Source organism: Bombina bombina, chromosome 1 (genome assembly GCF_027579735.1).
Source record: "Bombina bombina isolate aBomBom1 chromosome 1, aBomBom1.pri, whole genome shotgun sequence".
Lineage (NCBI taxonomy): Eukaryota > Metazoa > Chordata > Amphibia > Anura > Bombinatoridae > Bombina > Bombina bombina.
The window spans coordinates 1,117,256,640-1,117,272,766 of NC_069499.1; positions in this window are offsets into that span (position 1 = coordinate 1,117,256,640).

The following is a 16,127-nucleotide window of genomic DNA, read 5'->3' on the forward strand; positions in this document are numbered from 1 at the left end:
TTCAGATTTATATCCTATTTGTGATCATAGAACTGAGAGTGACCCAGAAATGGTCAAGGAAGGAAATTCAAGAAAAGGAGTAAATGTGACAGAGATATAAGGTAGTAACAGAAATACTATATAATGTGTCTATGTATTCAATAAATCAGTATTCATATACATATATGTATGCAGTTCTGTCCACTTAGTTTGCCTTAATGCGTTCCCCAAGAACCTTCAAAAGAGTTCATATATATATATATATATATCATCAAATGGTATAGACAGAGCTGAGAATTGCAGCAGAAGCGTGTACAAGAATCAAGACATTTATTAGCGTTATATCCAACTGAGGAATTGTTAGCATACCGTTGTAAGCAAAACTAGCACACAGAGCCCTTGGTTCGTGCAAGTTGTAATGACATTTAACACAGTAAAGTTCAGGTAAGTATATACTCTACAACCTTATGCCAGTATTGAATATAGAAGAAACTTAGCGATACCAGTTCATGCAGAGTTAGTGCGGTTTCCGAGATGCGTAGCTTGTTAGTGTACTACTGATGATGTCACACACTCCGGTGTGTCTGTGAGAGGATTCCGATTCAGTTTCCACAGCTGCTTGTAGCAAAGGAGACAATACGTTAAAGGCAGGTAAAGGTAAACGTTATATAACAAAGAGACAATAAGAACTTATCAGGAACTTGTAGGAAGCCGCTGTAAAGGATAAATACAAAGTTATAACAGGGCTTAATAGTTGCACAACATGTATCCATGAATCCAAATTACCAAGGAATGATTGAGAAGGGAAATGACGATAGTGTCTGATTGTCATGTGATCAGGGGTTTAATCAGGAGTTTTAAAGGGGAAGCAGATATAATTAGAGTACAGATAAGTAAATATACCTAGAATCCTGACAGTACACCCCCTTCAAGAGACGGCACCAAATGAAGGCTTAGGCCGATCAGGGTGGCGGCGATGGAAAAGAGATACCAGCCTAGGTGCGGATAAGTTAGAGGAGGGTTCCCGGGAATCTTCTTCTGGACCATATCCTTTCCACCGGACCAAATACTGTAGGCAACGATGATGAAATCTGGAGTCAATAATGGAATCAATTTCATAAACTGGATCATCCTGAAGTGGTGTTGGAATAGTCTCTGGTTGGTGTGTGGATCTGACTGGTACATAGGGTTTAAGGAGGGAAACATGGAAGGTTGGGTGTATTTTGAAGGTGGAAGGCAGGAGTAAGGTGACAGCATTGGAATTAACCACACAGATTATTTTGTGAGGTCCAATGAATAGAGATCCCAACTTTTTACTGGGTATCTGCAATCTGAGATGTTTGGAAGATAGCCAAACCATATCACTAGGTTTATACTCCAGTGGTTTGGATCTTCGTAAGTCATAATAATGTTTCTGTTTAATTTGTGCCTTTGTTAAAGTTTCTTGCAACATAGTAAAACCATCTGCCAGAGTATTTATAGTATCATTAACAAGAAGAGAGTTAGTCTCATCTCTGTGATATAGATGGAAAGAGGGATGGTATCCATAGTTCACATAAAAGGGGGTTAAATAGGTGGATGTATTCAGAGTATTATTGTATGAAAATTCTGCAGTTGGTAAGAGGGTAGTCCAGTTGTCTTGTTGGGACGAACAGTAACAACGCAAATATTGTTTAAAGGTTTGGTTAGTCCTTTATGTTTGTCCGTTGGACTGAGGGTGGTATGCTGATGTGAGATGCCTTTCGATGTGTAAACATTTGCATAATTGGGTCCAAAATTTTGATGTGAATTGGCTACCCCTGTCCGTGGTTATGGAATAGAGAGTTGGAATAAAATGGGCCATTTTTGTAAATGTATCTACCACAACAAGTATGGTGTTGTAATTAGAGGAGGGGGTAATTCTACAATGAAGTCCATTGCAATCTGATGCCAGGGTCTGTCGGAAATTGGCAGTTTACATTTCATACATATAGAACAAGATTGTATATAGTCTTTGACATCAGTTGTTACTGTGGGCCACCAAAAATCTCTCTTTAGTAACTGTAATGTCTTCCTGAACCCAGGTTGGCCGGATAATGGGGAATCATGAGTGTCCTGAAGTATTTGGTCTCTGAGAGTTTTAGGAACATAAAGTTTGTGTCTGAAATAGAGTAGGTCATCTGCACCTGTATTAAGTCTTGAGTCGGTTATATCAGGTTCTGCAGATTGATGTTTTTTAAAAAGAGAAGTTTTGTCGATTGTGAGACCAACAATCTTATGCATTGGTATGATTATCTCGGATATGGAGCTGTTTTCAAGTTGTGGGAGGATACCTGGAGAGAGCATCAGCTTTGGTGTTTTTATTACCTGGGCGGTATGTGATAACGAAATCGAATCTTGTGAATAATAAGCTACAGCGTACTTGACGTGCTGATAAAGACTTGTTTGTTTTTAGGTATTGCAAATTCCTATGGTCAGTGTATATGATAATTGGAAATGTAGCACCTTCTAGAAGGTGTCTCCAAAATTCAAGAGCTGCCTTAATGGCCAGGAGTTCCTTCTCCCCTATAGCATAATTTAATTCTGCAGTATTCATGGTACGAGAAAAGAAAAAGACAGGATGCAAAGTATCATCTGATAAGCACTTTTGTGATAGGACTGCTCCAAGAGCGTGATTGAAAGCATCAACTTCTAATATAAACTGTCTTGTTGGATCAGGAAATTGTAAAACTGGAGTTGTGATGAATTTACTCTTCAATAAATGTAAAGATTCATTAGCTTGGGGTGACCAATGAAACTTAAATAATTTCTTAGTTAAGGAGGTAAGAGGTTTTACAATAGTTGAGAATCCATCTATAAATCTCCTATAAAAATTAGAGAAACCTAGAAATCTCTGTATATCTTTTTTGCAGGTGGGAATTGGCCAGTTGTTAATGGCCTTCACCTTGTTACTCTCCATACGAATCCCAGATGGGGATATATGATATCCTAAGAAAGAGATTGAGTCCGTATGGAATATGCATTTTTCAGCCTTTGCATTTAAGCGGTTTTCTCTAAGTCTTAATAAAACAGTTCTAACATGTGTAATGTGGTTTTCTAGGTTGTCAGAATATATAAGTATATTGTTCAAGTATATTACAATGCATGAGTCAAGGAGGTCTTTGAATATGTTATTTATAAAATATTGGAACGTGGCTGGCGCATTGCATAGGCTGAACGGCATTACTGTTTCTAATTCTAATAAGGTTATAGGCCCCTCTTAAGTCGAGTTTAGTTAACAACTTGGCGCCTTGGAGTCGTTCTATTAATTCTGGTATCAGGGGCAAAGGATACCGGTTCTTTATTGTACATTTATTTAGCTCCTTATAGTCAATAATAGGCCTGAGGCTATTGTCCTTATTTTTTACAAAAGAAATGCACGCTCCAGCTGGCGAAGTAGAGGGGCGGATGAAACCTTTCTCTAGGTTTTAAGCAAGATATTCTTTTAAATGCTTTAGTTCAGGCTGAGAGAGGGGGTAGACATGGCCATATGGTATTTTTGAATCTGGAATGAGGTCTATAGGACAGTCAAAAGGCCTATGGGGTGGTAGTGTTTTGGCCTGTACTTTATCAAAGACGTCCATGAAGTCATAATAAATATGTGGAATATGTTGGACGTCAGTCTGTAGGATACTTTGATTTGTGAAACAAGAATTACTACAATACTGCGAATCAAAAGTGATAGTACCTTTTTTCCAAAAAATGGTAGGTTGATGTATCTTTAACCAAGATAATCTCGGTATAACAGGGAATGAGGATGAATGTATGACTTTGAAATTACATAATTCTGTATGACCTGATGGAAAAGTAATTTGAATGGGTACTGTGTGATGTATAATAGGTCCGGACTTTATTAAAGAACCATCTACAACACGTACTGTAAGTGCACTATCTTTTTAATCAAAGGTATGTTATTAGTGGAAACATAATTTAAATCTATAAAGTTACTGGTGGCTCCAGAATCAATCACGACCTGTGTTTGGGCTTCCTGGCGATCCCACTGTAGGGAGACACAAAGGGTAACATGTGAGGCATCTGTGAAGCAATATTCTGTATGCAATGGTGATATAATTTCTTACCCTTTTTTTTATTTTAATAGGACAGTCTTTAAGCCTGTGGTCTTTTGCAGCACAATAAAGACAGAGGTTGTTTAACCTGCGACAGGTTTTTTTCTCAGGTTTTAGGGGAGCTTTTACGAATGCTAAATCCATAGGTTCTTCCTGGGATTTTGTTAAGTGCATAGGATGACTGTAGTAAGGTCTTTTAATGTTTATATAGAGCTTTTTCAGACTTTCTTTCTCTGAGGCGTCTATCAATAGAAACTGTTAGTGACATAAAAAAATATAAGTTTTCTGGAATAACAGTACGTGCAAGTTCATCTTTTAGAGAATCAGACAACCCAATGTGAAATTGATTTCTCAAGGCAGGGTTGTTCCATTGTGTATCAGGTGCCCATCTCTTAAATTCCATAATATATTCCTCGACTGGGCGTTTACCCTGTTTCAATATCCTGATAGCACTTTCTGCAGTATTTTGTTTGTCATGATCTTCATAGAGTAGGGACATGGCAGTAAAAAATGTGTCAAGTGAATTTAGTATAGGGTCATTATTCTCTTAGAAATGGTTTGCCCAATTCTTAGCATCACCACGGAGATAAGAGATCACCGTTAAGACTTTAATTTTTTCAGTCGGATAACTTTTGGGTTTCAAAGAAAAAAATAATCTAAAAGAATTCTTGAAATCCCTAAATTGGGATATATCCCCAAAAAAATTCTCTGGAGGACAGACTTGTGGTTCGGGGTGAACTACTTAAGTAGCAGGATTTTTTACAGAAACATGCTCACGTATATATTTGCTTATTTCTTCATTTTCTGTTTGCATATCCCTGAGTCCCTGTATAATCAAGTCCATATTTTGAGCTAGAGTGCCTACACGATTTGACAGTTCTGTTACATCTATAATTATAAACTATATGTACAGGGAGTGCAGAATTATTAGGCAAGTTGTATTTTTGAGGATTAATTTTATTATTGAACAACAACCATGTTCTCAATGAACCCAAAAAACTCATTAATATCAAAGCTGAATAGTTTTGGAAGTAGTTTTTAGTTTGTTTTTAGTTATAGCTATTTTAGGGGGATATCTGTGTGTGCAGGTGACTATTACTGTGCATAATTATTAGGCAACTTAACAAAAAACAAATATATACCATTTAAATTATATATTTTTACCAGTGAAACCAATATAACATCTCAACATTCACAAATATACATTTCTGACATTCAAAAACAAAACAAAAACAAATCAGTGACCAATATAGCCACCTTTCTTTGCAAGGACACTCAAAAGCCTGCCATCCATGGATTCTGTCAGTGTTTTGATCTGTTCACCATCAACATTGTGTGCAGCAGCAACCACAGCCTCCCAGACACTGTTCAGAGAGGTGTACTGTTTTCCCCTCCTTGTAAATCTCACATTTGATGATGGACCACAGGTTCTCAATGGGGTTCAGATCAGGTGAACAAGGAGGCCATGTCATTAGATTTTCTTCTTTTATACCCTTTCTTGCCAGCCACGCTGTGGAGTACTTGGACGCGTGTGATGTAGCATTGTCCTGCATGAAAATCATGTTTTTCTTGAAGGATGCAGACTTCTTCCTGTACCACTGCTTGAAGAAGGTGTCTTCCAGAAACTGGCAGTAGGACTGGGAGTTGAGCTTGACTCCATCCTCAACCCGAAAAGGCCCCACAAGCTCATCTTTGATGATACCAGCCCAAACCAGTACTCCACCTCCACCTTGCTGGCATCTGAGTCGGACTGGAGCTCTCTGCCCTTTACCAATCCAGCCACGGGCCCATCCATCTGGCCCATCAAGACTCACTCTCATTTCATCAGTCCATAAAACCTTAGAAAAATCAGTCTTGAGATATTTCTTGGCCCAGTCTTGACGTTTCAGCTTGTGTGTCTTGTTCAGTGGTGGTCGTCTTTCAGCCTTTCTTACCTTGGCCATGTCTCTGAGTATTGCACACCTTGTGCTTTTGGGCACTCCAGTGATGTTGCAGCTCTGAAATATGGCCAAACTGGTGGCAAGTGGCATCTTGGCAGCTGCACGCTTGACTTTTCTCAGTTCATGGGCAGTTATTTTGCGCCTTGGTTTTTCTACACGCTTCTTGTGACCCTGTTGACTATTTTGAATGAAACGCTTGATTGTTCGATGATCACGCTTCAGAAGCTTTGCAATTTTAAGAGTGCTGCATCCCTCTGCAAGATATTTCACTATTTTTGACTTTTCTGAGCCTGTCAAGTCCTTCTTTTGACCCATTTTGCCAAAGGAAAGGAAGTTGCCTAATAATTATGCACACCTGATATAGGGTGTTGATGTCATTAGACCACACCCCTTCTCATTACAGAGATGCACATCACCTAATATGCTTAATTGGTAGTAGGCTTTCGAGCCTATACAGCTTGGAGTAAGACAACATGCATAAAGAGGATGATGTGGTCAAAATACTCATTTGCCTAATAATTCTGCACTCCCTGTATATGGGTTTATTTTTTATTTTTTTTAGGCTTGGTAATATGTTAGGATACTGAAAGGTTTACCCAAGTATACATATATGAATAACCTTCTCCACTCAGTCTCACACCAAACCTTGGATACAATCAGATTTAATATCCTATTTGTGATCATAGAACTGAGTGTGACCCAGAGATGGTCAAGGAAGGAAATTCAAGAAAAGGAGTAAATGTGACAGAGATATAAGGTAGTAACAGAAATGCTATAGAATGTGTCTATGTATTCAATAGATCAGTATTCATATACATATATGTATGCGGTTCTGTCCACTTAATGCGTTCCCTGAGAAACTTCAAAAGAGTTTTTTATTTATATATATATATCAATCATCAAATGGTATAGGCAGAGCTGAGAATTGCAGCAGAAGCGTGTACAAGAATCAAGACATTTATTAGCGTTATATCCAGCTGAGGAATTGTTAGCATACCGTCGTAAGCAAAACTAGCACACAGAGCCCTTGGTTCGTGCAAGTTGTAATGACATTTAACACAGTAAAGTTCAGGTAAGTATATACTCTACAACCTTATGCCAGTATTGAATATAGAAGAAACTTAGCGATACCAGTTCATGCAGAGTTAGTGCGGTTTCCGAGATGCGTAGCTTGTTAGTGTATTACTGATGATGTCACACGCTCCGGCGTGTCTGTGAGAGGATTCCGATTCAGTTACCACAGCTGCTTGTAGCAAAGGAGACAATACGTTAAAGGCAGGTAAAGGTAAACGTTATATAACAAAGAGACAATAAGAACTTATCAGGAACTTGTAGGAAGCCGCTGTAAAGGATAAATACAAAGTTATAACAGGGCTTAATAGTTTGATCAGGAGTTTTAAAGGGGAAGCAGATATAATTAGAGTGCTAGATACGTCCTCCAAAAAATGTCCCTTAATGACCACTGACGTATCTAGCACGTCCGCGGTCAAAATGAGCGCTGGAAGCAATCACTTCCAGCCGCTCTCAGGGTATTGCAGCGATGCAGTGGCCCTCTCTGCATCGGCCAGCGATAGTGCCGATGGTTGGTGGCGTGGGAGGGTTAGAAGGTAGGCGGTCCATTGCTGGAGGAGGGCGGGAGCTGATGGGACAACTACGCTACAGAAAAAAAATTGAGCCGCATTGGCAGTGAGGGGGAATGAGGGAGAGGGGGATCCTATGTGGGATCCGATGTGTGAAAGGGATCTGGGAGGGGGGTAGAATAATGAGGGGGGCAGCTACACTACAGAATTTTTTAATTTAAAAAAAAAAACTACAGCAAACTGGGTACTGTCAGACAGCTGCCAGTACCTAAGATGGCGACTAATAGAGGGGGGAGGGTTAGAGAGCTGTTTGGGGGGGATCAGGGAGGTTGGGGGGTAAGGGGGGGACCCTACAGTGCAGAAAATATATTAAAATGTGGGATTGGTCAGGTGGGAGGGTAATCTATACACTAAAGCTAAACCCTACAAGCTACCGAATTTAACCCCTTCACTGCTGGGCATTATAAAAGTGTGGTGCGTAGCTGCAATTAGCGGCCTTCTAATTACCAGAAAGCAATACCAAAGCCATATATGTCTGCTATTTCTGAACAAAGGGGATCCCAGAGAAGCATTTACAACTATGTGTGCGATGATTGCACAAGCTGTTTGTAAATAATTTCAGTGAGAAACCTAAAGTTTGTGAAAAACGATTTTTTTTTATTTGATCGCATTTGGCAGTGAAATGGTGGCATGAAATATACCAAAATGGGCCTAGATCAATACTTTGGGTTGTCTACTAAATATATATATATATATATATATATATACACGTAGCCCTCAGTTTACGCCGGGGTTAGGTTCCAGAAGGAATGGTTGTAAATCGAAACCGTTGTAAATTGAAACCCAGTTTATAATGTAAGTCAATGGGAAGTGAGGGAGTTAGGTTCCAGGCCCCTCTCAAAATTGTCATAAGTAACACCTAATACATTATTTTTAAAGCTTTGAAATGAAGACTTTAAATGCTAAACAGCATTATAAACCTAATAAAATAATCACACAACACAGAATATATAATTAAACTAAGTTAAATGAACAAAAACATTTCCTAAACAGCATTATAAACCTAATAAAATAATCACACAACACAGACTTTACTTGCATTTTTCTGCAAACAGTTCTTTCTATGCATTCCAATCTGGACTGATTTATAGACGGAAGATCCTGTTCCTTTGAAATCTGCTCGATAGCTCAGGTCTGGTTAAACTGATTAATTTCAGCTTGCTTGGCTTTGCTGCAACACAAGCGGACAGCTCCACCTACTGGGTATTTTAATAAATGCACTGCTTCTCAATGCTTTTCAATAGTAGTCACATGACTGGAAAAAAAGGTTGTTATTCTGAAACGGTGTAAATTGAACCGTTGTAAAACGAGGGCCACCTGTATATATATACATGTGAAAGGTTATTCAGGGATTACTGACAGATATCGGTGTTACAATGTAACTTTCGCTAATTTTGAAAAAGAAAATGGTTTTGAAATAGCAAAGTGCTACTTGTACTTATTGCCCTATAACTTGCAAAAAAAAGAAAAGAACATGTAAACATTTGGTATTTCTAAACTCAGGACAAAATTTGGAAACTATTTAGCATAGATTTTAGGGGTCAAAGTTAGAAAAAAATGTTTTTTAATTTTTGCATCAAATTTTATAATTTTTTATAGTAAATTATATGGTATGATGCAAATAATGGTATCTTTAGAAAGTCCATTTAATGGCGAGAAAAACTGTATATAATATGTGTGGGTATAGTAAATGAGTAAGAGGAAAATTACAGCGTAAAAACAGCCCTGGTCCTTAACGGTAAGAAAATGGAAAAACAGGCTGGTCACTAAGGGGTTAATAATAGTTGCTTAAGTTCCTGAGCCTTCTATTTTCTTGAACAAAACCCAAACTTACTAGCACTAGCTTTTGCACATGTGCGCAGAAGCGCAGCATGAGCAAAGGAAAGTAACCTAAATCTACAAGCAACAGTCTGAGTTACAAAAGCTGACTCCAGTCCAGCAACCTGATGACACTGCATATTTAGTACTACACCTTTATCTCCAGCTGTGCTAGTCCTATAGCAGTAAGAAGAAATAGAAGAGGCGCCACATAGGGTAATATCGTAGAGAACAAGGCAACCAGTGTGTCAGAGCCCCCCTCCAGAAAAAATACTCACAAGTGAGGCGGCACAACCAGAGTGCCTATCCAAGCAGTACGGGGCCAAAAAGTCGCCGAAAGACTCAGGTGAGACGCCCACACGCCAACGTCAAGTTGCGTAAGAGGATACAGCAATCACCGGCACAGCGTGCTTGCAGAGGATCAGAGCATCAGGGACTTTCGACCAACCAAATAGTAGTAAAGGTTGGCAGCGTGAATATCACAGGCTCAGCCAGCAACAGCTGCACAGGAAGTAAATGGGAGGGGAATTTACTTCCTGTGCAGTTGTTGCTGGCTGATCCTGTGATATTCATGCTGCCAACCTTTACTACTATTTGGTTGGTCGAAAGCCCCTGATGCTCTGATCCTCCGCAAGAACGCTGTGCCGGTGATTGCTGTATCCTCTTACGCAACTTGACATTGGCATCTGGGCGTCTCACCTGAGTCTTTCGGGCAACTTTTTGGCCCTGTACTGCTTGGATAGGCACTCCGCTTGTGCCGCCTCACTTGTGAGTAGTTTTTCTGGAGGGGGGCTCTGACACACTTATTGGCTTGTTCTTTACGATATTACCCTATGTGGCGCCTCTTCTATTTCTTCTTACCTTAGGACTCATGGATACAACCAAGAGTGCTGCCGGATCTCGTCCATCTTCATCCCTCCTATTACACCAGCGCACCTCCTTAGGATCGGAAGATTCCTTCTATCCTATAGCAGTAGTAACACTATTCTACAAACTAAGGGCAAGATTTAGGGCATAGATTTTAGGGGTCAAAGTTAGAAAAAAATGTTTTTTAATTTTTGCATCAAATTTTATAATTTTTTATAGTAAATTATATGGTATGATGCAAATAATGGTATCTTTAGAAAGTCCATTTAATGGCGAGAAAAACTGTATATAATATGTGTGGGTATAGTAAATGAGTAAGAGGAAAATTACAGCGTAAAAACAGCCCTGGTCCTTAACGGTAAGAAAATGGAAAAACAGGCTGGTCACTAAGTGGTTAATAATAGTTGCTTAAGTTCCTGAGCCTTCTATTTTCTTGAACAAAACCCAAACTTACTAGCACTAGCTTTTGCACATGTGCGCAGAAGCGCAGCATGAGCAAAGGAAAGTAACCTAAATCTACAAGCAACAGTCTGAGTTACAAAAGCTGACTCCAGTCCAGCAACCTGATGACACTGCATATTTAGTACTACACCTTTATCTCCAGCTGTGCTAGTCCTATAGCAGTAAGAAGAAATAGAAGAGGCGCCACATAGGGTAATATCGTAGAGAACAAGGCAACCAGTGTGTCCAGAGCCCCCCTCCAGAAAAAATACTCACAAGTGAGGCGGCACAACCAGAGTGCCCTATCCAAGCAGTACGGGGCCAAAAAGTCGCCGAAAGACTCAGGTGAGACGCCCACCACGCCAACGTCAAGTTGCGTAAGAGGATACAGCAATCACCGCACAGCGTGCTTGCAGAGGATCAGAGCATCAGGGGACTTTCGACCAACCAAATAGTAGTAAAGGTTGGCAGCGTGAATATCACAGGCTCAGCCAGCAACAGCTGCACAGGAAGTAAATGGGAGGGGAATTTACTTCCTGTGCAGTTGTTGCTGGCTGATCCTGTGATATTCATGCTGCCAACCTTTACTACTATTTGGTTGGTCGAAAGCCCCTGATGCTCTGATCCTCCGCAAGAACGCTGTGCCGGTGATTGCTGTATCCTCTTACGCAACTTGACATTGGCATCTGGGCGTCTCACCTGAGTCTTTCGGGCAACTTTTTGGCCCTGTACTGCTTGGATAGGCACTCCGCTTGTGCCGCCTCACTTGTGAGTAGTTTTTCTGGAGGGGGGCTCTGACACACTTATTGGCTTGTTCTTTACGATATTACCCTATGTGGCGCCTCTTCTATTTCTTCTTACCTTAGGACTCATGGATACAACCAAGAGTGCTGCCGGATCTCGTCCATCTTCATCCCTCCTATTACACCAGCGCACCTCCTTAGGATCGGAAGATTCCTTCTATCCTATAGCAGTAGTAACACTATTCTACAAACTAAGGGCAAGATCCTGTGCTGCATTATTGCACAAATATTGCCATCAACAGGGAGTTGTAAACCAACACACTTCAGCTGCTGAAACATTGAACAGTGTGTCAGCTCCCAAGTAATATTAATGGCCACTCATTTATATGTGAGAATTATATATTTGTCACAGAATCCTATGGCTCTTGCTATTATGGGTTTTATCCCACAGTGTTTGTATTGCTGCACTGTCCCAAAACTCTGGCCTGAATCCCACCACCTCATTTAACCATAACTACAATCCCCCAACATCCTTTACAATAATGGAGATGTTATGGAAAATCTGGGGCCCGATCCGATATAAATCGTCGCCCGCAAAAGCCGGCGACGCCAATATTTGTGTGGGTTTGGTATCCTATATACGGCGTAACTTAGAAGTTACGCGCGTATATTTCTGCCTTCGCCCGTCGTTTTTTGGCCCATAGACTGACATACAAAACACGCGCAGTTTGGTATCCAATATACAGCGTAAGGACTTACACGCACAGATTTCAGAAAATCTACTCCATTCTCATCTCGCCACAAATTTCAGCCGCAGGAACCCTTGCACTGAGTTAGAAACCAACGTAACTCTCTGAAGGCCTAACAAGTGCATGCTTAACAACATACATATCAGCAGCTTGATCACAAATAGTTAACCTCTTCAAAGCATTTATTATTCCTGCCCCTGCAAGTTTGTCAAACCAGTCACAAAGGGGTGCATCATTGGGCACAAGGGGTCATCATGGGGCACAAGGGGACATCATGGGGCACAAGGGGTGCATCATGGGCACAAGGGGTGCATCATGGGGCACAAGGGGTCATCATGGGGCACAAGGGGCCATCATGGGGCACAAAGGGACATCATGGGGCACAAGGGGTGCATCATGGGGCACAAGGGGACATCATGGGGCACAAGGGGTCATCATGGGGAACAAGGGGTGCTGGAAGACCTACAATCCCCTGTTGTTATGTCTACACATGCTGATTCTATAGTTGCTGCTGAGGTCCATGGTGATGGTGCTGCCCCTGCTGCAGCTGGTCATCGAATTACATACTGCGGAGTTCCACTGCATGTAAGTGAAACTACTACATCCCACCCCCATTCCCTTAACCACCCTAATTACTGAAAATATATCATTAGTTCAATTCATGTTTTGGTCACTATGATTTATTGACTATCATTTTGAGGAATGAAAATGGATGTTTATACCTTATGTTCACACCTTCCGTAAAAACATTATTATTTAGATATATATATACCCATGTGCAGGGATAGGCAAGGTGTCCTTCAGTAAAAGTCTTTACTTAGAAAATGTCCGCCACAGCCTTGGCTCGTGCCTATCCCTGCACATGGGTCAATTTCTATTGGATGTGAGAAACCTTGATTTACATCTTAAAAGTGAATACCACTATATGTACCCTTCATACACAACTATGTGATGTGGTTTAGAGAACATGAATATGTCATAAACATGATGATATTACCTTTTCTGGGCCATTTCCACCCAGGCCTTATTATATTTTTCAAAGATATTAGTGTACTAAAACACCCCTCACATGGATGTGGATGACAATTATATGGTAAATAACAGAGGACAAGATTTAGGATGAAATATAACAATATTTTTTTTTTTTTTAGGCTTCTTAGATGAGGGGGCTGAGGGGCCTGGAGTGGGTCTCCTGCCTCTCCTGGGTTGTGTGGATTCAGAGGATCCTGCATGAGTGCTGGCCACAGATGAGATGCTGGAGGCAATGTCCTGCTGGTGTGTGAAATGCTCCACCAACACACCCAACAGTTGGTTTTGTTCCCGCCATCTGTTGTCAGTCTGCATCTGCATGTCCGACATAACTCTCATCATCTGAGATTGGTTCTGGACAATACCACTTAAAGATGCTGCCATGTCCCGTTGCAGCTCAATGGAACGCTGGAGTAAAGTCTGTTGGCTCCTGTAAAACCTGCGTTGGTCTCTCTGCATTCTCTCGCAGGTTGATGTGAGCCTCTCGCAGGTTGATGTTTGCCTCCTCTGTAGGGCAATGTATTTGTCGCCCATGGCGGAAGTGAGAGGATTTATAGGCTCTTCCCCAGCAGGGACTCTAGGCGCAGGTTCACCTCTATCTGCTCTTTCAACTTCAATATCCTCAGCTGCTGGTGCTGCCGGAGGGATCACAGCTGCTGGTGCTGCCGGAGGGATCACAGCTGCTGGTGCTGCCTGAGGGATCACAGCTGCTGGTGCTACCGGAGGGATCACAGCTGCTGGTGCTGCCTGAGGGATCACAGCTGCTGGTGCTGCCTGAGGGATCACAGCTGCTGGTGCTGCCTGAGGGATGATGACAGCCGGTGCTGCCTGAGGGATGATGACAGCTCTATGCTCCTCCTCAGATGCTGGAGCTCTTCCAAGCGAAGCAGATGGTGGAGATCTCCGGATGGACTGGTAGTCCCATTGCTGGCTGGTGTGCACCCACTCAGCCTGTTGGTATAATCCCTGACTGGCCTGATATTGTTGGGGGGGTAAAGGCATCTACCCTTCGGGGCTGACTTGGCTCCCCCTCCAAGCCAAAGAAATAGTCCTCCGGCCAGGGCTCCTGCCAGGTATCCTCTTGCAATGCTGGCGGCATGACCTCTGGATTGTCAATAGAGGCAGTCCATCCCAGCTCATGCCTGGGAGCATACTCTTGGACTCTCTGGACCGTGGTGGAGGTGGATGCATGGGCGTTTGCACCCTGGTGACTGGAGGTTCTGTGGAGGAGTCAAATGATGAGAGGGATTAGTACAGTCATTGCCTCACCCATGTGCATTGATATTTAATAAACAAAGAATAACAAAATAATGAAGGAAATTAGATAATAGAAGTAAATTGGGATGTTGTTTAAAACTGTATTCTCTATCTGAATAATGAAATAAAAAGATTTGGTTTCATGTCCCTTTAATGTGAAATCTAATTGTAGATGTTTTTGTTGGTAGGCCAAATACCATGCTCCTCATTGTGTACATGAATGTGTGACATTATAGGATGTTATATCTCAAATACATATAATACTGGTGTGTGGGATGTTACTCACCAGCATGCTGCGCTGATGTTGCAATCCCTGAGTCACGAGCCCCTGGAAGTCCACAGACTGCTGTGAAGCTCAGGGACCTACGAATCAGCTCCTGCCACTCGTTATATTCTGCCTCCTGGTGAGGCCCACCTCCTGTTGCCCTCTGGGAGATTGCTTCTTGGCCCATCTTCTCCTTGACTCTCCTCTTACAATCATTCCACCTTTTCTTTAGGCCATCCACAGTCCTCCTCTGCTGGGACACACCATTAACTGCCTCCTCCACCTTCAGCCAGGCATCTTTACGCCTACGGGCAACTCCTTTGCCCTTCTCTTGGCCAAAGAGGGCGGTATGGTTCTCCAGGACGGCCTAGACTAGAGCAAGGTTTTCAGCAAAGGTGAAGTTGGGGCACCTCATATGCTCCTCATCCTGGGCCACTTGGCTCCCTCCCTGGGATATCCCTGGTGTGGGTTCCTCCCTATCCTCTCCCTCCTCCCCCCTTCTATCCCCATGTGCACCCTCTATCCCTCTTCTACTGAGTGTGCCTGGCCTTGGGGCAACCCCACTCCCATCCTCCCTTCTAAGTCTCCCTCTCCCCACCCCACTGACTCCCTGACGGGGACCCTGCTGCTCTTCCTGACCATAATCCTCTCCCTGCAACTCCCCTTCCCTCCTCCCCCCGCCCTAGCTCTTCCTGACATCCTCACACTACACACACTCACACTCACTCCCACTTCAATCACACACAATCACAACCAAACACTCAGCCTTTCACACTGTAAAAGATAAATAAAATGTGTAAGTTGTTAGAAAAAAAAAAAGTGTTGTGTATTTTGTATATGTGTGTATGCAAAATGTGTGCAATATGTAAAAAAGTGACAGTAATGTACAAGATTAACAAATCCACCAAATCCAACCTAACTAAATATATGCAATGCGCCTCTCTCTCTACTCTAACCACTTTCTCATTACTCACTGTAGTGTGCTGTAGCTCCAAGAACCAACCAAACACACTAAAGAAAATGGCGGCTGTGCAGGGGTTTAAGTATGATTTTTGAATGTCGTAATTACGTGGCGCATCTTTTAGAACTGGCGGTTAGTTTCGATGATTCGTTGCCTAATTTGCATAAAACTACACTTTATTGAGAGTTTATGTGAACAAAATCCTGGCGTAAGTACTTGCAACGACTAAAATGTGTATTTGCGCACATTTAGCTGATCGCCGGTTTTTCCTACTTACGCCAGTTTAGCATCTGACAGCGCAGTATATTGGATAGGTTGAGTTGCGAGGTGAAATTACGGGCGGCGCAGGTTCC